General features: G+C 40.8%; 1 protein-coding gene across 7 annotated transcripts in view; it reads left to right on the forward strand.

Annotated features, from left to right (window-relative positions):
- Positions 1-24271, forward strand: part of SERGEF (secretion regulating guanine nucleotide exchange factor) — a 141807-nt gene that overhangs the window by 34996 nt on the left and 82540 nt on the right. The window contains exon 10 of one of the 7 annotated variants that reach the window (XR_009114564.1): positions 16250-16432. The exons of 5 other annotated variants lie outside the window; for them this stretch is intronic. The gene's annotated coding sequence lies outside the window, so the exon portion shown is untranslated. The remainder of the gene's footprint in view (positions 1-16249; positions 16433-24271) is intronic. One more of the 7 variants, XR_009114565.1, reaches the window with a different exon arrangement.

The following is a 24271-nucleotide window of genomic DNA, read 5'->3' on the forward strand; positions in this document are numbered from 1 at the left end:
CACCAATCTTGGCAGCACTGCAAGAACATTGGGAGTTCACAGTCATGTCACAGGCAATGAGGGAACAGGATTTATTTCTTAGCTTAGTCAGTTCTCTCTGCTGCTCTCCTAAGCAGAAAATTGAGAGCAGTACCAAACTGCTGCAACCCAAATGCTACTTTTTGCCTAGGTAGCCACCCCACTTATTCTGTGCTTTTCTTATCCCATTAAGACATGATCATGGTTTGTGAGGAGTATCTCATGGCCTGGGAAGAGAGACATTTAACATGCACAGCAAAGTCATCTCTGCAAGTTAAGAATAGCAGTGTGTTAGGAGCAGAGCTTGGCTCACCAGCTCTGGGTCTGTAATTTTTGGAAAGCAAAGAGGAGGTGATACTGGTTCCCAGCACTGTCCTTCCTGCCACCCCTACCAATTTCCCTGCAGCTGGCATTGCATGGAGGGAGCTGGGAAAGCAAAGTCAAACGCAGGGAATGGCAAAGGAGAACTCCTGCGCTGCCTCTGCGTGCCAGGGAGCACATGCTGTGTGGGTACACACTACAGGCTTTCCAAGTAGCACTTCTGCACATAAGGATTGATTTAAAATGACCAAAATTGCTCTGCTGGGGCTGCACTGCAGCAGTGAGGTGGCAGCCAGGGCCAGGCTGCTCTGCAGTCTGTATGGGAGACCAGGAAAGGTCGATTTCCTGACAGATGGGGTGGTGTAGGAGAGGAATGACATTGGATAAATTCAGGAGGTGGAGACCCACCCAGCATGTGATGACTGAGGTGTTACAAATGTGACTCTGGGCAAGACTTAGTCTTCATAAGTCATAAATTAATTTTCAATTTGGTGGTGTGTTGCAGTTAGAATTTCAAATGAGTATCTCACTTGGAGATCTCTGAAAGTCTCAGGAGATGAAAAGGGAATAAAGCTACTTGCAGCAGTAGCCATGGCTTGTGCAGACAGGCATCAGCTGTGGGTAGCGAGGCCCCAACAATGACACCAAATTGGCAGATCTATTTAATGAGCTTATTAGTAGCAGAATTACTAATCTAAGTTGCCTTGCAACTCTCTGATCTCTTCATGTTTACTGCATTCCTTAACTTAAAAATACGAGCTGGGTCCCATCCTTCTGCATGGATTGTTCTAGTGACAGTGCGCCATGACTGCGGCTCTGAGCATAGAGACAGCTTGTGATCCTGCTCCTTGGAAGGATTTCTTTGCTCCAACCAGTGCCATAAATGCTTGGTAATGCCCTTCAGATGCATGCTGCAGTTAGTGCTAATCAACCATGGGCAGTGCTGCAGAATTACTTAAGAATGTACTTGGTTTTGAGACAGTCTCTGTGAGCAGCAACCTTGGAAGTGACAGAACTCCAGTTCTGCCTCACTGGTGTGGTTTTGGCTGCCTCGTTTCATCCATGAGAAGCCTGAACAGAAAGGTTTCAGTGTAAAATGCACCCAAGCTAGTTTAAGGTGAATCAGATCTAACCTAGGGTAAGTGCATGGACATGTTCCAAGTTCAAGTGAAAATATGGTTTGAAGCTAGAGGCTGGTGGAAAAGGCCCTAAAGCATGCAGTTTTTCATTCTCAATTTGTCATTAGGACTGTTACAGAGAAGGGATTAACAAATCAATGCAGGCTAAAACGAGAGAAAATCAATAAGAAACTGTAGTGAACTGGAACAAAGCTATCAATTTGCAGTGTTCTCTGCAAAGAAATCTCATCCATAGCTCCTTTTATGGATGGGAAAATAATGCCAAAATGATGATGATTTGAGGTTAGAGTAATTGTTTTTTACCTGGCTGACCTCAGAACTTTAGGTCGAGAAACTTCTGGTGTAAATGCTGCTTATCTTCCCTATTTCAATTGTGTTGATGAATTTTATTGGCAGGTTCTGTAAGACTAGAATCTTATTGAAAAATAGTCAAGGAGAAATACATAATTTAAGTTACCCTCACAGGAATTTGATCAGTCTTTTTAATGGCTTACTTTTTTGTATTAGTGGAAGTGACTTTGTTAGTTGTTCATTGTTTTTCTGTCTCCTAAAGAAGAATGTTACTGCTGCAAAGTTATTCTTTAATAGGTAGTATGCATTCTGTAGGTAGAGAAATGCAAGTATGCATTACTGGGTATGTTACTGCAGGTGAATGAGATGGGAGAGAGCTTAGTGGTGCCAACACTACCTGTTTATTGTGTTGTAACATTGGTCCTTTCAAACCCATTTGTCACTGTGGGGCCATAAATACACCAAGGCAGTGCCAGCAAACAGACTGCCTTCTCCCTGCTTTTAATTTAGGGGTTTTAGATTTGAACCTGGGCTGTGCCTGTACTTTTATGCCTGTGATGGTGTTTGTGTTTTTCTGATGTTTCCAGCTTTTACTTACCAATGAGTCACTCAAGCTCTGGGCCCTGCCAATCCCTCTGGCCTTTGTGTTTAGGTTCTAAGTCACTGTAAAGCTACTGGTTAATGAAAGATTCAGCCAAGGGAGATTTGTGTTTCTGCTGTGAGGCCATAGCACACAACAGCTTTCCAGGACTGCTGTGCTGGGAAGCCTGCTCAGGGACCTGTTTGTCCTCCCACCTGGTGGCTCTTCTCCCTCACCTATTGGCTGCCTTTCTCTGATTTTAACTGAAGTTGTCAAAGGCAGCAGCTACTCCTGGACTCTGTTTTTCAGATGGTCTAATGCAGTCCGTGGCCTTTGCCCCAGCATTGAACCAACAGAACTTTTTTTGTGGAGGGGGAAGGGGAAGAAAAAGTAAATGTGATTCATCTAGTCCTGTGAGGACAAAAATGCTAAACTGTCTCCTGTTTTAAAACCTGCCTAAGGGTTTTTTCTTGGTCTCCTGGCACTTGATTGCTGAGGTCCGTGGATTTTGCATGTTATCAGATGCCAGCAAAGACTCGAAAAAAACTATTCCTAGCAGTACTTTTTTTTGTCATAGCAAAAGTAAATAAAAACCTTTAAAAATATTTTTAAAAAAAAATTCATTCTCAGAGAGAAAAAAATTGATAGTTTTTACCTTAGAAGTATGATTTTGAAAATGCCTCCTCCTACAGATTGCCGTTTCAACTCCCGTTTTTACAATTCCTCCTTCCCCTCCCAGGTGTAAAACTAATGTGATCAATTCCTTCCTTGGTAACAAGTGCATCAGGATGCAGTAAGGGGTTTTTAGGATGTGTTTTTTTTGCCAGAACATTGTTTGGCATTATGTTGTTCTCTTAAGTGTTAAATTAACAAATATTAAATAGTCAGATTTCTTACTGGTGATTGCTTCAGTGGAAATCCCTTTTGTTGAGCTTTTTTATTTTTTTTGAAGTTGTCAAGGTTTTCCTGCAGCCTCCACTGTTTGCTGATTTCAAAAGTATGAACCCATTTAAAGCCTTGGAAGTCTCAGACCATGGTCCATTCCTATAGAAAGAAAAATCAAAGTTAAATAATAAAAAGCTGGGTGCCGCTGGACCTCACAAGAGAATGCCGAGGGGAAGGGATGAAAGCCATTTAACAATGGCCAACAGATCAGACAATGATAATACTGTGTCTGACATTTGATTAAGTGTTATGACAAGATACATTGCTGTGTTTATAGCTATGCACAGCTATGCTGTGTTTATAGCTTTATTGCTTTTCTGTATGCCAAGGTGTTGTACTTTGTGTTGTTTTGTGTTCTGATGCAAGTACAGGATATGATTTTTGCTTCTTGGATTTATTCCCTGCTTGTATCTCCTCTGTTTGGCTCTCTGTTTTGATTTCTCATGGTTTTGTGGTGTGGTTTTTTCTTTTTCATGTGTGGATGAAGGAAAATCCTTTTTCTTTGGTACTTTTGGGAAAGGGTTTATGATTTAAACACACAAAAGTCAATTCCAGAAGTAGAAAATAGTGAATGGATTTTTTTCTTTGACTTCTTCATCTGTTACTGCTTCTTTTTAGGATTTAACCACTACAAAGAAAAGATAAAGGCATCCTGATTTTTTAAAAGATGTATTATTCACTGTGGTAATGAAGTTGAAATTAAAAAGAAGCGCCCACTTCTAGGGTAAGCAGGTCTGTATCCATAACATTTAGACAATAATTGGTTTATGATTATAAAAAGAATCCAACTTTGTGACTTTTGGGAGCACAGTTACAAGAATTTTTTCAAAATGTTGCCAGAAAATAAGGACAGGAAGTGAGATAGAAAGCATTACAAGGTAATTACAAGCATTACAGAGGCAAATCTGTCTCAACATCTTACATTAGAGCAGCTGGCAAAAGGCAATCTTTTCACCTTTACTGGTCTGCCTTGACTACATGTATGAAGAACAGATTCAAGACTGAAGCCTCTATTTGATCCTACCCTTTGTTTCATCTTCTTGAGTGGATTGTTGGGCAAGGAGAGCATTTATTAAAACAATTCTTATCAGTGCTGGAAATCTGAGTATTATGGAGCCTAAGTTTTATTACCAGTGATCTTATCTTCAGCTAGTAGGTGTCAGCTTGTCTTTTGAGCATTTGAATTTTCCATGTCTGAAAGGATTACTTTGAAAGTGCATGCCAAGTTCTTTAGAACACACAGATTGATTTTTTTTCACTTCACAGTGAATCTAATGTTTTCACTGGGAAGGCAAGTCACAGGTTGTGGTGGGAGGGGATGTTGTCAGTCTTCAGAAACCAAAAATTCGCAATCTTCTTTTTGCTGTTTCATGGCACCTGTTGTGCTTGGATTCCTAATTCTGTTTTAAAAGAATACAAAATATTATTTCATGGTCACTCTACCAAGTAACCTTAAACAAATGAGGTAATGACAGTCACTTCTAAAATTTTACTGCACATTCCTACAACTTCCTCCTCTCTGATTCGACTCAGTATTTTTATCTGGGACCTCTGTCATGAAAAATGTAGGGACTTGTAGAAATGCATTTACATGGTCAGTTGTATAACTTTCTCAGGATTTTTTTTGTTCAGTTTACAATTTAGACATAAATCTCCTAAACAAAACATAATGTTGAGATTTGCAACTTCTGAAAATGAGAAAGTACTTGGAACACAGTAATAGAAGGGCTCTCTCTTGGTTCATCTGTTTGTATTAAGTCTTACAGGATTAACTTGCTGTCTCTGTTTTCCTTGCCACAGCAAGTCTAAAATGCAGACTGCTTGGAGGAGCATGAAAAGGAAAACACTTGTGTCTTTTTACTTAGATTAAGATAGTATTTGTGAATTGCAGTGATGGTCTTAAGACACAAATGTTTTAACTTAGCTGACAAGCTGCTCAGAAATAGAAAATGAGATTTGATGTGACGGTAATGTCTGTCATGTTTGAGAGATAATAACCCCCATCTCTTTAACAAATGAGGACAGAGTAGTGTCCTGTGTTGCTTTTCTGCATGGTACATGGAGACATCTACAATGTCTTGTGGCCAAATGAGTCAGGAGTGCACTGCTGGTGTTCAGGGTCTTCAAGGATGGCTGGTTTTGTGTGTGAGGTCTCAGTTTTGCAGTCAGATTGGCAGAAAGCCAGTGAGAAAGGACTATTTATTCTCTTATGTTGCATTAATGCTCAGCATGCCATGCCAGAGAGAATTCAAATAAAGTCATTTTATCAGAGGACTTCAAATTTAGTAATGCTAAGTATGTAAGGGATTACTGATGTACCTGTGCTGAAATTAAACATACCTTCCAGATTTCTCTTTCAGCCCTTTTCCCCTTGTACTCTTCCTCTTTTGCTTTGCTTACTGACAACTTCTATTAGATAACTTGTGCTCCTACAGGGATTTCAAATTATACTCCTGTTTATTATCTTTTGGCAAGAGGTAACATGCTTCAAAACCATCTCTTCCATTCAGTGAGACTGCACTTGCAGTCCCGTGTTTGCAAGAGAACATTCTCTTCTTTGGTAATTATGGAGCTAAGCACTCTATTTTGATAATTTGAAAAGTCAGGAGCAAAGTCTAAAAAATTTTATTCATGTTAGATCAATATGATTTTGATGCACTTGTGTCATATGCTTATGCATTTATTAAGAGAAATTTTTAATATACCACATAATACTCCTATTTGAATTCCATCTAACTCTCTTGTTCAGTGCTGTATGTTGACTGATACTCAGTGGGAAGAGGAGTCAAAACCATTAAAACACTTGGAACTTTGAGACTAAATTAGTTTTATATTTGAGCTAGCAAAAGTGAATCTCTGAATTCTAGCTTAGTTCCTCAATGAAGCCATTTTAATGTCATTCACTTAGTGATTTTTAATTCAATTCATGGTAAGACAGTGTAAGAAGTGTTTGTGTTGTTACATGTAAATTTACATACACATAAATATAATTGAAGAGGATTACTTCCATTTTGGAGAACTAGTATTAGAAAAACTGTGGTTTTTACATTTGTCCAAGCTGCATCTCCCAACACTTCAGGTAATTTGCTTTCACTCATAATTTGTTTGACAAAGATCTCTCATGCAGGACCATAATCATTGCACAGGCCTTAGCTGGAGCTTCCTTGTGAGGTGTTTTGCTGCTGTGCTTTTTCCTCTGTTTTTTTTCCCTTGCTCTCTTGCCCAGGAGAGTAGTTGTTGTGTAGACCTACTGAGAGCCATCTGGTGTGCCTGCTGGGAAGCCAGAGCTGCACACCTAAACAAGCCTGTCACACTGTTCACATTTGTCACAGGGCTGGACCTGCACCTGGGAGGGATGGTCTGCAGAGACAGCTTTGTTACCTCTTTTGAAAATGTCTCTTTGGCCACAGGCTTTTGGATAATTCAGTGCATTGTTTGTTAGAGAAAAGACTTTCTCCAAGGTTCATGTGGCTGTAAGCAGGTGTCCTTAGCATTTGAAAGCTCTTCAAGGTCTGCAGTGAGTTTGGACCTTCAGGGGATACCATTCAGGCCTGCCAGTCACTGTCTCCAGGACCCTGTATGCTATACATCTCCTACTTTTGCAAAGAAGACACATCTGTACTGTAGAAGCCTGAAGATATGGCTTCTTACTTATCCTTTTTTTTAGCTAACAGCAGTACCTTGGGGTGAGATGTGGTAGCACTTTTATTTCCCCTGGATCAGTGTCAAACTTTTCAGCTGAAGTTTTAGCGCTGACCTGCCTGATCCTTAAAATACTCATTTTCATGCTCTGGCTATGTAGCACCACATTTGCCCCATCCTTCCCTGGCAGATTGTGCTACCAGAGCTGCTGAAATTAATAAGACTTGGTGGTCAATAGTTACATTCTCTACCTCTTTCTCAAAGCATAAGCACTGCTACATGTAGAAAAACCCCCAGATGTTCCCCTCCTATCTGTTTGTCTTTGTAAGACACTTCAAACCTGCCATTGCTGGGTGGAGATATGTGAAGACTTGAAGACCAGCACCTTGCCAGTCACAGCAAGGCAAACTTCCTGATCCTGAGGGAGCAGAAGGAATGCACCAGTCATTTACATGACTGCAAAATTATTTTGTCAGCTGAGTGCGCGTAAGCCCAGCTGCATCTTCCCATCTAGAAGGTTCAAAGTACTGTTTGTACTGCTGCTCTTGTCTCACTGCCATGCTAAAATCAGAAAGCATTGTGTACCTGTCTTCTGCTCTGAGTCATGTCCCAGTGGGCAGGGCTCTCAAACAGTCTTTGCAGGTGAGCTGGCTCAGAACAGCAACACAGTTCAGAGCTTATCTTAGGAAAACAGCTGCAAAAGGGAGAGGGGTGAAGCCCTCATGGTTAAATAGAGCACTTGGGTTTCTGATGGATGCAGGAGAATGAAAGGCATGAGGTAAAAGCTAGCATGCATTCCTATGTGCAGTGTAACTCTCCATAGTAAATCTCATGTATAGAACCCATTGACACTCTCTTGCAGACAACACTCAGCTCTGTAGTACCCTTGACAGGAGACCCAAAATGCAGCAGGAGTTCCTGGGTCAAGTCCAGTGCTGATACAGAGAGGTGCACTCAGGTTAGTGCAGCTCTGCAGTATCCAGAGGAGTTGCCCAGCAGGTTGTAAAGCCATAACATCGCTCGATTTCTGGTGGTTGTCACAAAAACTGAAGGTATAAAAGTGTGTACCTGAGATTCATGTAAGGTAGTGATGACAGTGATTGTCTGTGAGAAGCTGTGTATGGTGTTAAGGCAACTTTTCTTTGAATGGCTTGTGGTAATTGTGATGGGTTTAAAAAAAGCTGTATGGAGAGCTTGTTTTCCAAAATTCCTCAAAACATGAAATTTCAGGTTCTAATGCCAAAGTGAAAGGTCAAGATTGCAGCCTCATGTTGCCTTTTTAAAGGAAATCTCATGTTTTTAATTTAGCTGTACTGAACTGTTGTACTTTGACTGAGTTTCTAAAATGTTTTTGGATAAAATATTCTAGTTGTCATTTGATAAACATTCAGTTTTAGATTCAGCTATGCAAAAAATGCTTAATTAGGCCTATTGATTTGAGAAGTAAGGTAAAGCTGGAGATGTTAAGTGTAACAGATTTTAGTGCCATGCAAATGTTTTTAAGAAATGAAACACTTACTTATGAGCAAGAATAAGCATACCAACTTTGATGGGGGACAAGTGAATGAATTGGCTAATAACACAGTGGGTGAAATGGTGGGAGAAGTTAATGTTTGTTGTCAAGTCTCTTTTTTTTTCCTTTAAAGTAATTGAAGGGCACTGAAAAATGAAGGCAGTTTTAAAATGTGCTGCTGTATTGCTGTGTGTGTGTCTTGTGGCAGCTTACTGTTCATGTGGCATGGTATAGGCTGCTTAGGCTGACTTGAAGTTTTTTATATTGGATTTGAGAAATCTTCTGGAATTGGGCCAGAGGGTTATGAGTTCCAGTAAATGACTAAAAGTGAAATTGTGTCTAAATGACTCTTTCACTGATATCTAAGCCATTGGAATATGTGTTATCACAGTGGCTGAAAAATCACTTAATTATTTCAGAGAGCTTTATTTTAGTTAATGTAACCATCTTCTTTTTTCTAGTACTGATTTGGTTTATGATCTATTGGATTCAGTAAGTATTTGAAGTTTGAATGTCCATGCCCTATGTCATGTTAATGTGTTTTTAATGCTTGGAAAGCATAATTTATTCCTGTGAAGGTTTGCAGAGTAATAGCACATAGATCCTTAGAGAAGAGAGAACTTTAACAGCAATATTATGAGCTGTATATTTTAATACTGCTATGTGTGAAGGCAGTGCAGCATTTTCTGTTCTAGCTTTCTGTTTGGTTGCCCAAATTTATTGCAGTAATTTGCTGCTCAGGAGAGAAATGTCAGTGTTCACCCTCTGTTCTGAGTTTGCTTTATTTTGAAACAGTGACTAAAACCAATCCATTCATCCTTAAATTGTAGGAGACTTTGTTCAGCCCTAGAGTAGTATTGATGATGCTGAAAACATAAGATGTGTTGTTCTGAGTAAATACTTGCTCAGAAAAGGGAACTTTCCTTAGAAAAATCAGAGTTCAAAAGCCCACTCCTGTGAGATGATTACAGTTTCTTTGAAGAACATGTATTTATTTTAAGACCTGAAAGTCTGGGGGGTTGTTTTGAGGAGGTTACTGTCTCAGTACCTTGTTTACTCTTAACTGAAGCTGATGGATGAAAATCTCATGATGAAAACCTTACCAGGTTTGTTCAGCAGGGAGAAGAGAAAGTTTCAAGGGTACAGAGTAGCAGCCTGGCAGTGCCTGCAAGGAGGTTCATCGAGAAGATGAACTTGGAGAAACAAAAGACACAAATAGAAACACGAGGTTCGGACTTAATGTAAGGAAAACCTTTTCCACCACGAGGACAATCAAGCAGGGGAACGGGCTGCCTGGGGAGGGTGTACCATGTGAGCCTTATGGAATGGAAAAGATCTCATGGCTGATTTGCTTGGGAACAGGAGGTTGGACTGAACCTCTGGAGGTCACCTTCTGGAGGTCAGAATAATAATAATTATTCTGGATAATCCTGTGATCCTGAGGTCTTGGTTTTGTCCTCAAAACTGTTTCCACACATGCTCGAGGCTCAGAATTATGAAGCTTCAGCCCAGTGCTGTAATAATAAGCTGTCAGAGGGATGAGTTTTCAGGGTAGTTGTTAAAATGTAATAGGCAAGACTCAAGTTCAGTTTGCAGGAGCGATGCTTCTTACTAGGGGCAACCAGTGAGAGAGAAGGAAATTGAAGAAATCATGCTGCTTTTTTCCTGTCAGCTATAATACACATTTTGGGTGCAGCAAAATGTATTGAAGCATTATGCAAGCAGTTCAGAGCTCTCAATGTGCCCCTCTGCATAAAATAAGGTGCTTGTATTACTCTGATAGGGTAGAAACTGGCATCTTCTTTCCAGCACTGACTAGGGAAAAGAAAGCCTGTAACTGAAATAGCAGCTTGGAAAAACTGCTTCATGGTTCAGTAGGTCTTTGTTGTTATTTTGTTTCAGCCCAGAAACACTAAAATTAGCTGTCCTCTCCTCTTTGTTCTTATTTTCCTTGTACTCCAGAGTTTGCAAAGTAGAAAATTAGTTGAGAAGCCGCTCTGCAGTTTAACTATCCATGCACTGAAAACCAGAGCCCTTGATCTAGAGGCTTAAAATGATCATTTGGTTTTCAGGGCTTGTTCTGCAGTTTCTCTAGGTATGTGCCATCTTCTAGCATAAATTCCTCTTTGGTCATATAAAATTAAGTTGAATTGGTTTATGCTGACAGTTTATAAGACTAAGTCTAATTCTGTGCCCTTCTCCCTGTCCTCTGTTTTCTTTTGAGTAGCAATAGATGCACAGGCTGTGTGACAGATAGGCTACTGAAATTAGTTCACTAAAAACAGGCTCTGCTCTTTGGAAAATTAAAAAACCTGATGTCTGCAATGTTGTGTTCTTCTGCAAGGGTAAACAGAAAATGAGACAGAGGAGCTTAGAGGTGACACAGATGTGACTTTGTCATCATTAAAATGTTTCTTGAAAAAGACTGTCCTGATTCATGAGAATCTTTTTTATTTGAGTTTTTCTTCGGGGTTGCAGTATTAGTCATCTAGAATCATGTATGCTGTCTGCAGTTCTTTTTAAGGATCTTTGCTTGTCTGAAGAAGTTCCCTTTTTCTTCTTTCTCACAGTGGTTTGTGAACCTTTAAAAACAAAGCTAGCTTTTTTACCTCAGTTACTCTTGACATGTTAAGTCAGCTTTATCCACAAATAACTGTGCTAGAAACAAGGCTTTTGTATTTAATTTGTTTATTTTCTACATATACCTGGACTTTCTACTTTGGGTTTGAACTCAAGGCCTCACAATCAATTTTGTGGAAAAACAGCACATAGTCTAAGGTTTATTTTTCTTTGAGATCTGCAAGACAGCTACAAGGAACCTTTTCAGTTCTTTGCAAGAGCAGCACAGCAGCTGTTCTTACAGACCATGATGCTTGTGGGTCTGATGGAATCAGACCTGATGGAATCACTGTGGTTTGAGGAGCTGTATATTTGCAAATCACCTAAAGCACCAGCCTTGCTTTTCAGGGATTAATGCATGGTGAATATGCATTAATCCCTGATATTTACTTCCTAATAGATGCCCTATGCAGAGGAGAATAAGGAATGGGAGAGCACTGATAGTTTTTCATGGCACGTAAAGCACTTCTGTGGGGTTGCTTGGGTACCTTCTACAAATCTGTTTTGGATTTAACATGGCTGGGGAGAACAAGGGTCTGCTCTGTGTGCAGAGCAAGTGGGAAAGTGTTGTGGTGGGTGGCTCACTGCTAGTGAAGATGCCACCCCATGGGTCTGACTGGGAAACTGCTTTATTGGAGGCTTTCCTGGAATGTCACAACAGGGTCAGCACCACTTCCGCTTGTGTCCAGGTTGTTGGTTCCTTCAGTGCTGTTGGCAGAGATGGTGGCTGCTGGCCTTGCATGCTCTGAAGTCAGAAATCAGAACAGCACTGAGTGATGCATCCCACACGTGATGCTGGAATCAGTTTAGTTGAAGGCATTGAAAGGATACCACAGGAGACTGAGATTGTTTCAAGTGCTTGAAAAAATTTGAAATGGTTCAAAGGCAAAGACTGTAGAAAGGCTGTTCTGAATGCAGCTTGCCATTGAACCTATAATCTCCTGTGATACCTATTAATTTGAATTTCTATGTAACAGCAACATTTGGGGCAAGTGATGAAGTGTGAAATTTCTGTCTTTTCATACATAAAACTTAGCACTACAAAGGGTGTTTCTTGCAGGTTTGCAGATTTTTCAAAATTCTCTGTAGTTGTGAAGCTCCAAAGGGTTATTGCAGTTAGTGGTATCATTCTGTGTGTGTCAGAATTGTGGAATGGGCAAAGGAGAAACATAAAAAATAAGTTACTTTTTTTTTTTCCCACATGTTAAAGTACATTAAAAATGACACTAGTTACTTAAAAGTGCTAAATCCAGTAATTGTTCAGGTAGAGAGGGCAAGTCATAGTGGTTCCCAACAGGATCTGATTTCACATGGAGTTCAAAATATGTACATCTGTAATGCCAAATGAATTTTTCAGAGAGTTGTGGCTATCTCTGCAGTGTATGTAGAATACCATTGAAATACATAATATTGATACATTTGGCAGGATTTATAAGCTTTTCTGGTACTGACAAAACAGACATTATTTGCTGTTTCAAGGTGAAGTCCAAAAATAAGCACCTCAATTTATGATAAATAGCCTGTGCATTAGATGTTGTCAAGGGCTCTTGAGTTAAACATGCTTGAAATTTTTAGATCAAGCTGGTTTTGAGAGATGATGTGCCAAAATAGAGCTGGAAAATTTTGACAGTGGTACTGCATTTTTTCCATTCTTTCAGTCACAGAAGGGAACAAACAGACCTGAAGGAAAGAGACCTGTATTTTCTTACCCCCCCAGCCCTGCTTTGAAACTACTGCCTGATAAGTGTAGGCATTGAAGGGGAAGAAAGAATTATTTTGTATTCTGTCCCCCTAAATGGTTGCATGTCTGAATTTATTTTGCTCATGATGTAAGAGTGGTACTGCAGCTCTGTAGGAGCATTCTGTGGCTGTGAGCCTCTCTGGCAGCTTGATTTCACGCCTGCAACTTGGCTTGTTTAGTTCTACACAAGAAATTTTGCTGAAAATTATGTGGACACAAGGGTGTAGGCATTTTTATTGCTGCTGTTGCAGAAAAGGAGGCATAAGCTGGGAAAAGGAAGAGATTTCCAGTGGTAGATTTATTAGGCTTTTAAAAAAAATCCCCAAACTTATCCAGAGGGTTAGTTAGACACCTGAAGAACTTTTTTGCTGAGTTACAGGTTAAGTTTTAGTCTGTTTTAGTCAGGGACTAGTGGATAGGAGACTTCACTCTCCTGGTTTGATTATCAGTGAGCCCTGCTCTCCTTTGTATACAACTGACAGGATAATAAAATTAGGTGGTGTTTCACCATACTTTCCTCAGTCAGAAACTCAGAATTGAAGCTGAAATGGATCTCTCAGAATGAGGCATGTTGACTTCTTGGTAATTTTACCACCAAAATCAGCTTTCAGAGTTCTGACACCTCTGATCAGGGACAGCTCTGTTGGTGTTGCACAAATGTGCCACGAGTCTGTTCTTGGAGGGCAGCAAATTTGTTCTCTTGGAAGAAGGTGGGTTTATAGCACTGCAGGTCTGAAATCAGAAATATGATCTAAGTCTGGGAGTCAACTTGAAGGCAGAGCATCAAGTTCTTCCTAAGAACTTTTAAACTCAGTATATGAGTGAGGTAAAAAGCTGTATTTGAAGAGGCAGCTTTCGCTTTGGAAAACTAACATGGATATTAAGTAGCTTTGTGGTTTGTGGTTGCATCACTTGTCAAGTGGCACTGGTTATGCAAGTGATGTTTGAGGGCTCTGCTGTGCCCAGAAGAGGGAAAATTGGGGTTTAAGGTGTGTTTCAGGTTTCCAGTCTCACTACCAGTCTTCCTGACTACCTAAAAGAGAGAATGATCGGCAACCAACCAAAGCCCCTTATTTCTGTGAGCTATGTTCTTCTAAAGATACTATCAGCTGTTCTCTGAAGTTTGAAAGTAGTGCACACTGCTCAGATCAGTAGCTGAACTGTCTGGGTGGTGTCCTCAGCTGTGCTGCAGTCCCCTTGGAATTGCTTGGGAGAGCTGGAGCAGTTTAGAGCAGCCCAAATAGCCCAGGGTGTGACTGCAGGCTGGAGGGGACTCGTGGTGCCCCCACAGCTTCTGGGAGGCTCCTGGCAGGGTCTGGGATGCAGGGCTGCCCTCAGGAAAGCCTCTGCGTGCAGAGCTCAGGGCTATAGGGCTGCTCAAGGCTGCATCTGCAGGCACTGTGACCCCAGGGAGAGCCTGGGGACAGGTGGCACCAGAGGGGTTGTGCTGTGGTCCCTACTGCTGGAGCCAGGGGTGTGCTGATGTTTGAGCTGGCTGGAGTGAGCCAGGGCTCTGCAGGGCTCTGGGAGCTCCTGAGCTCCAGCACAGAGCTGCACCAGCACAGTGTGAGATTCCAGGCTGGGCTTGGTTGGTGTGGCTTCAGTGAGTGCCTGGGTCAGCCTGCACCTCTCTGTGCAGGTGCTCCAGGGCTGGTTTAAGGACAGCCTAAACTAGCTGGTTTAAGGACAGCCTGGCTCTTGTGCACTGTGCAGTCACCCTTGTACTGCACTGCAGATATTTGCAGGGTTATGTTCTGGGGTTTGGCTTCTGCATCTGGGATTTGAGGGGTGCAGAAGTTGGATAAAGCCTTGCTCAGGTTGCAGTTTTTGGTCTGTACCTCTGAGAGAGACAAAATAAAATCTTTTTTCCTCGTATTCACAAAACAAAAAAAATACAGAGAACCAAAACTGGATGAGAAATAGAACAACCTAATGCATTCTAAGAAAGCAGATATTAAGGCAACTGTTAGAAATAGTGGTTTATGTCTCTAAACTATTTATAGTGTAGTCATGATGTCTCCAAAGAGAGCAATACTATATCACCAACATTTGATAGTGGTGCTCTGAATAGAGAACAGAATGCAAGACAGTACAGATGGCTGACAGACTGCAGCAAATTCCAGCTAATGAAGAAATGCAGTATGTTTGTTTACATGCAAGTTGAAACAGTTGGCTGTTAAAATTGGTTTTAAATCCAGTTCTGAGCTGTGTAAACATAGATCACCCTTATGCAGCTAATAATAAAAGATTTGTTTGCATTTAAGGAAAGAAAAAAAAGCCTTCCTTTTGACAGCATTGCTGCAGTTTGATAACTTGGCTGTGCTGTATTCCATGATCTTCAGTGCATGTGCGAATTAATGCTGCAAGAAACAAACCCAGTTTACTGAGTGAATTTATGCTTAGCCTCAAATTTTGAATTTATATCCCTGAAGTGTAGGTTTTATGTTTAGACTCTGGAAAAAAAAAAGAGTAATTTGGGTAAAGTTTGCAATGCCCTGGACATATAATTCAAGCAGAGGGAACAGTGAAGACCCAGACATTCTGCTGAACTGCTTCATCCACTGGATCAGGTTATAGTTTTTCTAGGAGTTTACACAGTGAATTGGGGAGGTGGGAGTGTCTGATTCCTGAATTTTAAGAGTGATTTTCTGATTATAGTAGTTTTTTCCCCTGCCTCCTTCAAAAAATGGCATTTTTGAGCAGCCAGCAAGTCTGTTGTTATTTAATATTAGCACAGCGATGCCATACGATAGGAATACTGCAATCTCTTGTGTATCAGGAAGAGACAGACACAGGGAGAATAAAATGAGGACTTATTAGTACATCCTTTTCTGTAATACATCTCCAAAATTCATGATTTGCTTGTCAGAGTATTTCTGAGAATAAGTTCACTTTACTGGGGCAGCATTCATCTCGTTTGCTATCATTTTTTAGAAGCATCATCTGTATTACAGAGAGCTGTTAAAATTCTGGAGCACGTTTCAGGAAGATGTTTCAAATGTAGCTTATTTGCTCTTGTTTTCCTTGCTGATGGGTGTTTAGAATGCATTTGCTGGTAAGCATTATGTGACAGTGAAAATGTTCTTTACTCTCCAGCTGCAGGGACAGGCAGCTGTTCTGCAGCTGACCACAGTGGGCAACTCTAGAGCAGAGGCCATTGATAGGAGAAAGCAGTAAATAGGATGGGTTGTTGTTTGTGTTCTTTACCATAACATTTAAAGGCTTTCCATGCAGATGATGTGTTATCTGCAGGCATTACAGGCCTGCAGAAGGTGAGATAAATCACTGCTTCTTGTGGTTGGCTTTCAGAGGCATGCATGTGCTTGTGCAAATGCCAGTCCTCGCATGTGGGCTGTAGAGAGACCAGAAACTCCTCTGTGATGTATACACACATACATGCATTTAGTTTATGCTGATGAGGTGGGTTTTTCACTTCACAGATTGTAGTGTGATGGACAGTTGCTGATTCACGGAGAAAAACAACCCTCCTGCCAAGAACTGGAAATCTGCCATGATGCTGAACGATCTGAGATCCCACTCCCAGGGGCATGTGTGGATTTGCAAATCAACCAGGAGTCAGCCTACTGAGCACAGTAACATTGAAAGTAACCATCAAAACCAAGGTTTATTTTTGTGGTTTTTCTCTCCCTCTGAGTACATAGTCCAGGACTAAGAAGTAATTTAATGATTGCATCTTAGATTATATCCCATATAGTGCTTTCTTGATTTGCCAGATATTTATTACTTACGTAGTTTTCAATGTAAACCAGAATCTGTTCTACTTGTGCAGCCAGAATTTTTTAACAGATGTTCAAGCAGTAACAATTCAGATTAGAGCCTTGGATTCTTAGACAGCTTTTGTTTGATTAAAAACAATAACAAATGCTTTGGAGAAGGAAATATATCATAGCAGGGCTCAGTGGATGTTTGGATGCCAATATTGAGCATTTCCAAATTCACATTAAAAAAAGCAAACAAAGATCTGTGTAGTCTCTTGAAAGGATATAAACTTTTATGGACCCTAAAAATAGACTTTGTAGGTTATTCTGTAACTGTCTGGCAAGGGTTTCTGTTATGTGCTTGTGAAATGCTTGTCACTGGAGTGGGCTGATCCAGTATAGTAATTCATTTGCTCTTCCTAAACTCCAAGGCCTCACTATGTATTCTCTACTTGAATTGAGTAGATGTGAGGTTAGAGAAGCACCTTCTTAAGGTATAGGTTTAGTTTTGTGGTGCATGGCTCAGGAAGCTAAAATCAAATGAGCTGTAAAATTTAGTCCTGTGGAAAAACTGTCGAGAGGATCTCTGCTTTGCCAGGCTCTTTGCCCTGGGACAGCCCTGAGGGTGAGCTTATCTTCAATAAATAACTAGGCAGCAAAATAATCTCTTAGTGGTGTTGTTGATCCCATTGTAGGTAGGAACAAAGAAGCTCTGTACTTTTAAATACCCTCTTTGCTTGCCAGGTGCATGTGAATTATGGTAGATCTGTCACTAACAAGTGTCCCAGCTGCGTCCTTCCTGCACAGCCCTGTTGGAGTCTGTCTGCTTGTCTTGGGTTTAAATGTGAAATACTTGATGTGAGGGCACTGGTGGGTAAAAGAAGCAGTCTACAGCAGCTTTTTGAGGTTGAGTTTCTTCTGCATCTGCACAGCTGCTAGTCTAAGGGTGCTGCTTTATGTAAGCTGTGCTTCTCGCAGGGTTCCTTAATAATAAAAATGCAAGTCTGGATTGCATCTTCCATCTGAGGATGAGAGGTCCTCCTTGGGTCAAGGTAATGAGTGATGAAATATAATTACCTTGTACATTATAATAATGACTCATATATTTATAGGTGCCTGTGGTATGAAATTTGGATGAATTGCACATTCTGATGGATGTTTAATTTTGTTTTCTCTTGCTGTTGGCTGGTATCATCCCATTTAATGGATAATCAGACTTCTTGTGGGAGAGATTTTACATAAGTATTTTGGGGTCCATTTTTGGGAATCATTGGTTTATTTAGTAAATTAGTGTGATTATGGTAGTGCAAATGCAAAAAAAAAAAAAAAAAAAAAGGCAAAACCCACCACAGTGCCATCAGTTTGTGGCATTTGCCAAGCCACAAGAATTAGTTTTTTAGTATTAGTTCTTCCTAACCAGCAAAACCGGTCATATTGCACATGAATAGACTTTGTGCTTGTGCACAGTGGGACTGCTTTGTGAACAATTGCTCCTCATGCTCCCTCCTGTACACAATACCTTCTATAAATGATCCACACCTGTAAGGCACTCATGGCCCCACCGGGTATGTTCAGTACTTTCTGTTGCTGCTTTTATTTATCACCAGTCTATAAGTTTGTACTAGTTTGAGTGTTTTAAATTCAGTGTATTTAATCTTAAGACACTTAAAATGTTTTGGTATAACAATTCTGAGTAACTCTCAAAACTTTTCTTGATAAGGATCTGAGTTTTTAAAGTACAAAAATATTTCACTGAATAGAAGAAGTGTATTGCCAAGCATTTGGTAAGACCCACAAATGTTTCATATTTCAGTGCCTTCTATGTGCAAAATATTAGCAATCTATGGTATCCATTGCAGAACTCTCCAGTTAACTTCAATGCCCAGGAAGGAAGTAGTGGTTTGTAGTATAGTCAATTACTGCCATATAACTTAGAGGCTTGGCAGTTGGATTTCTTAACTGAGGCCCATGTTATGGCCATTTTTTTACAATATTTCCCTATAAGAGAAGGGAGACACCTACAATTTTTTTTTGCAGATAAATGAAATATGACCAAACTCCAGTTTCTTGATCGCAGAGGTATTTACCTATTACACCTTAACTTTGGAGCCAGAACAGTCCCAGCTCTCTGGAACAATCATTAATTTTCCAAAACCAATTTGTCCCTTACACATGTATGTGCAAGTAAAATCTGAAGTTAACTGCAAGTAGAATTTGAAATTAATTCTTAAGTGGCTGTGTCTGAAGGAGAAATTTGATTCTTGCATGTAAGAAGATAATTTTAATAGCTGCAGTGAGATTAAGTTTACAACTTCACTGGACATTAAGGTGTAGAGCCCCTCTCTAGTTAGGAATAAATGACAGTGAAAGGAATTATGGCAGATTTTAAGTGGCACAAGTTCTAAGATTGATTAGGTAATCCATGAAAAGGTACTAGCTCTATTAGCTTTTGCCATTTGCAGCCCTTGAGTAGAAAAGATCCTTTTGGATTTACTTTATGCCTAGCAGATTTAGTAGATTCAAAATGAAAAGGCATCTTTTAAATCTCTGGAGCGCTTTTGTGTGGCTGCGTTTGACGTCAGCTGCCGAAGATGACTTCAGTGTAATTAGGCTCTGCTGATACAGTACTTTTCCACTGGATTGACTCGCAGCTCGCCGGGCTGCTGGAACGAGCTGCACTGCAGGCTGCAGTATCTGATTGTCATGCCAGGAGCATCACTAGCGTAGAGCTAAATAGAGATTGGTGAGCAAAGTGGGTCAGGAAGCAGGCCTACTGTACCTGCAGAGACTGCAGAGAGAAGCGAGCCCAGTGTCCACAGCATGGCACTGTCCTACCAGCCATCGCAAGCACAGCGCCTCAGCAAGTGCTCTGGAGAGGATAAGTGGCATGGCTGGGAGCTGGAGATGCTGCTTTTATCCTTCCTTGTCTCCCCTACTATACACACTTGTTTTCCTGGGTGATTTTAGCAGGGCCCATTTTATTTTTCTCTCTCCCTCTTTCTCTCTTTCTTTTTCTCTCACCTTTTTTCTCTCTTTTTCTCTCTCTCTGTTTCTCTCTCTCTGTTTCTCTCTCTCTGTTTCTCTCTCTCTGTTTCTCTCTCTCTGTTTCTCTCTCTCTGTTTCTCTCTCTCTGTTTCTCTCTCTCTGTTTCTCTCTCTCTGTTTCTCTCTCTCTGTTTCTCTCTCTCTGTTTCTCTCTCTCTGTTTCTCTCTCTCTGTTTCTCTCTCTCTGTTTCTCTCTCTCTGTTTCTCTCTCTCTGTTTCTCTCCCTCTTTCTCTCTCACTGCCAGAGGACAAAACCATCTTGTCCTGTCAGACAGACTTCTAGAGACTTGCTTGCTGCTGACACAGAGCTAGATGTTGCTAAGGACTCTTTTCTGCACTTTTTGGATATAGGAGAGGCAAAGGTGTGTAAGATGCTACTCTGTAGACCTCAGTGGTGTTGTTTAAGAAGGCTTTTCTGAGCTTTTCTTGCTTCACTTGCAAAACTAGTCTTGCTAGAGGTGACATTCAGAATAAAATTACAGTACAAACTGAAAAAGAGCAATAAAAACTGAAGCATCTCTAAGCAACCAGTTGGACAGGCCAAAATTAGCTGAGAAGTGGAAACTACAAAAGAAAGGGAGAAAAGAATTCCCAGAAGAGCCATCATAAGAATTTTTGCTCGCATGTAAGAGGAAATGGTGAAAGGAACCAAAAAAGTTTCCTTTGCTGACTGCCTTTGTCACTATGGAGCTTAATTGTTGTGGCTCAAAATAGTCCCTTTTTGTAAGTCTTTTGGTATACTGTGTGCTCGTCCATGTCCTGACCTTAAAGAGGACATCTAAAGCAGGGGACAATAACAGACTAAAAAAAAGCACAATAATCTTTAGCCTTAGACATAGCTGGTTTCATTATACTTCATTTATTTGAGAAGGAATATATTTCACTCACGAGATTTGAGACCTAAGAGTAGGAAGGAAAGACAGAAAGGTAGTTGTCTGTTTTTCAATGGGGCAAGGTCCATACTAAAAGGGAGTGTTTTCCAGGAATCTTTTGGAGTATGAATCTATTAGTAATCCAGGAAAAGGAAGAGGATTGGGTTCAGAGGCCTTCAAACCTTAGGTGGCAAAGCCTGCAAGGTTCTTACATTCTCAGCTTCCAATGAAGCTTCCACAGCACTGATAAATGGTGTAAACCCAAACACTTGTTGGCTTAAGCAGAGGGATTGTCATTGATTAGGTTAAAATAAAAATTGAAGGAGAAATAAGGGAGCTTGATACTTGCTGCCCTGTTTGTCTCAAGGTTTGGTTGTCAGAGACATGGTGAGAACAGGAGATGGGACACAGACATTTGGTGCTAAGAAAAGCAGGGTGGTGCAGAAGGCATGAACCGTGTGCCTGCAACCAGCTTCCATTAATCTTGGCTTGAATTGTTGTGCAGAACAGAACATCCACACTGGAACAGCACGGACAGAGCAGATCAGATTCTGCCAGTAACTCATGCTCATCATGATTGTAGGGAAATCAGTTGTGTGGAGCACTCAGACCACTGAAAAGTCCTCTGTTTCATTTTGTGATGCACATAGAATGATACTGAGAAAATGCTTTTGAAAACAAGGCTTTGGTTTGTAAGCAACTTGGATACTCAAAAGAAGAGACATCCTCAGTGTCATAATTTCCAGACTGTGTAATAAATGAATGATAACATTAATAGCATTTCAAAGACAGGAGAATAAATGCCTCAGACTGAGACACCTTCAGTTGCTGTAGTAGCACAGACAGTTTAGGGAACTGAATGTATTAAAATTCATGGATGCTAGCAGCATTAGTTTTATGTTTAAGCCTGAGAACAGCTTTACTCTGATAGTTCTTTTTTGCTTTGATTACTCTGCTGAATTTTCTTCCCTACAATGGGTAATGCGGATAAAACCTGTGAATTTCCTGGTGTGGGTTACTGAAATGGACAGTGCTTTGGGTCACTGCTGCTTTTCAGAATCAGCTGCTCTGGGGTTCCATTGACCATCTCAAACTGTTCCAGCTCACAAGCCTTGACACAGGGAGCATAAACATAGGGGTAAGCAAACATGTGCCAACAGTAGTAGTGTCAGCATTCCCTGGCTTTCACTTTGAAGGGAGATGACTTCAGTTCCTAAAAAGACAATTTGCAGCATGTACCACATGATCTGTGGACAAGATCATGGAGTACCTTATGTGCTATTTATGTTTAAATACCAAGTAAAGATCTTGCTAAGCTATCAAGGCTTTTCTTCTTAGTTGTTCTTTTATTTTGCTTTTAATCATGGATATGGAGTTAATGTGATAACAAAAAGAGAAGGTGAAACTGTATATGGTCTTTGCTCACTTTCTGGACTTTGAGTTCTTGTGCTGCCTTGTTCTAGGCCTGCAGTTGTGTCAGCTGTGCAGTAGATTTTCTCCTGAGCAGTATTATCAGCAGTATTATGGCAGTATTATCTCCTGAGCAGTGTTATATGAATACTAGCTTGGCCACAGACTTGATTCAGGTTGGAAAGGACCACTGGAGGTCATCTAGTCCAACCTCCTTGTTCAGGCACATTAGTCAGGATTGTCCAGATGGCTTTTGAATATCTCCAGGGAAGGAGATATTTAGGAGAACTTTACAACCTCTCTGGGCAATCTGTTCAACACTCAATCACCTACACAGTAAAGAAGTTCTTCCTGATATTCAGGATAAATCTTCTGTGCATCAGTTTGTGCCCATTGCCTCTTTATTGCTTGGCAGCCCCAAGCAGAGCCTGGTTCCATTCTCCTGACAGCCTCCTTTCAGAGACTGACAGACATTGACGGGGCACCCTCTCCATCTTCTCTTCTTGAGACTGAGCAGCCCAGCTCTCTCTGCCTTTCCTTGAGAGAAATGCTCCAGTCCCTTAATCATCTTCACAGCCCTTCAGCTGCTGGACCCACTCCAGGAACTCCAAATCTCTTGTCCTGAGGAGCCCAGAACTGCACACAGCACTCCAGGTGAGGCCTCACCAGGGCTGAGCAGAGGGACAGGATCACCTTCCTGACCTGCTGGCAATGCTTCTCCTAATGCCCCCCAGGACAGCATTGGCCTTCTTGGCCACAGGGGCACACTGATGGCTCATGTACAGCTTGCTGTCCACCAGGAACCCCAGGTACCTCTGCAGAGCTGCTTCCCAGCTGATCAGCCCCAGCCTGTACTGGTTATTCCATGGGGTTATTCCTCCTCAGGTGCAGGACCCTGCACTTGTCTGTGTTGAATTTCAGGCAGTTCTGCTGTTGCCATCTCTCCTGTCAAGCCTGTCAAGATCCTTCTGAAGGGCTACATGGCACTCCGGGCTGTAACTTTTAGGTCAAGCTCTTTTGGACAGAAATTTTGCTTTAAAATAGGACTGTTATAATGAAAGGCACCCAAACCTCTCACACTTGTGCAGTGTGTTGTGACAGTCTGGATAGCAGTGAAGAGGTAATAGCCCAGAGTTTTGGAAGCTCTGGTTTAAGTCATACTCTGCTGTGTTAGTCACATAAAGCAGCTGATTTTCCAAGATCCTGCTTGTCTTGCAATTTCCACTTGCCATCATTTTTAGAAGTAGGGTATTTAAACTCCTAGATATGTTATTTAACTGTGTTAAATTTTAATCAGATCTCATTTTAAAAAATTATAAAATCTTTGGCTCTCCCTGTGGAATGACTAAATCCTTTGACAGTACTGCAGACAGGCCTGTAGAGGGGTTCTTCAGAACTCCGAGTCTTTGGAGGAGATGTAGGGATTTTTGTGACTTTTTTTTTAAATTAACCTCTTCATGGAGGGGAACAGTGTGTTCCTCCTGTTCAGTCCTGTCAGCTCCATGTCACCTGTCAGGAGAGAGGCTGGCCTATTTTTCTGGCTTTTCTGAGTTTGCAATTGGCTTTTAGTTTACAATAATTTCTGCAAGATGGATTAAGCAAACTTCTGCCTTGCTTTTCTTACTGTAGTAAAATATGCTGGGTTTCAGAAAATGTACTTATTTTCACATCTTTAAAAAAAAAATTCTAGCTGTTTTCTTAAAGACCACCAACCAAAAACTTGAAAAATTCACATTAAAAGCAATAATTTCCTAAAGAAGATTTTCAAAGTTTGAGCTCAGAGATGCAAATCCTTCTTCTCAGCAGAAACTTGTCCTAGGAATGCTTATCACAACACCATGTTGGCCAAGAATATCTTAAAGTAATTTAACTTTAGTTACTAATGGAGATGATGATGTTCCCAGTGCTTTAGGTGTTCTGTCCTTGGTGTTTCTGACCTTGCAACTAAAACCATTTATTTGGGAAGTTGTATGGCCAATTAGAATTTTTAATGTAATTCTTAATTTCAGGCCCCATGGACTTGGATTTTCTCCCATATAACTAATGTGCAACCCTTTCTCCTCTGGTTTTGGATGGGAGCTCTTCAAAACTGCTGTTTTAAGCTGTATCATCAGTACTTGATCATCATTTCCCTTGAATGCTTTATTAACCTGTCAATGGCTTTCCCAGTGGGATAGTTGCACTCTCAGACTGCATTTTTCCTTGTGCCTCCTGTGCTACCCCATATGATTCCTTGTCTTCAGAGTCCTTAATATCCTTACTGTTATTTTAAATTCTACAACCCTTATGCTCAACCCTGGTGCTATAAATATATGAGTAGGAGTGGCAGACTTCTGTTACAAGCTAACATTTCTCTTCCTTGTATTTTGCTTTTAGGATGTGTGTTTGAGTGATGAAGAGCATTATTACCTTATTTA

This window comes from Melospiza georgiana, chromosome 6, assembly GCF_028018845.1.
Source record: "Melospiza georgiana isolate bMelGeo1 chromosome 6, bMelGeo1.pri, whole genome shotgun sequence".
Taxonomy (NCBI): domain Eukaryota; kingdom Metazoa; phylum Chordata; class Aves; order Passeriformes; family Passerellidae; genus Melospiza; species Melospiza georgiana.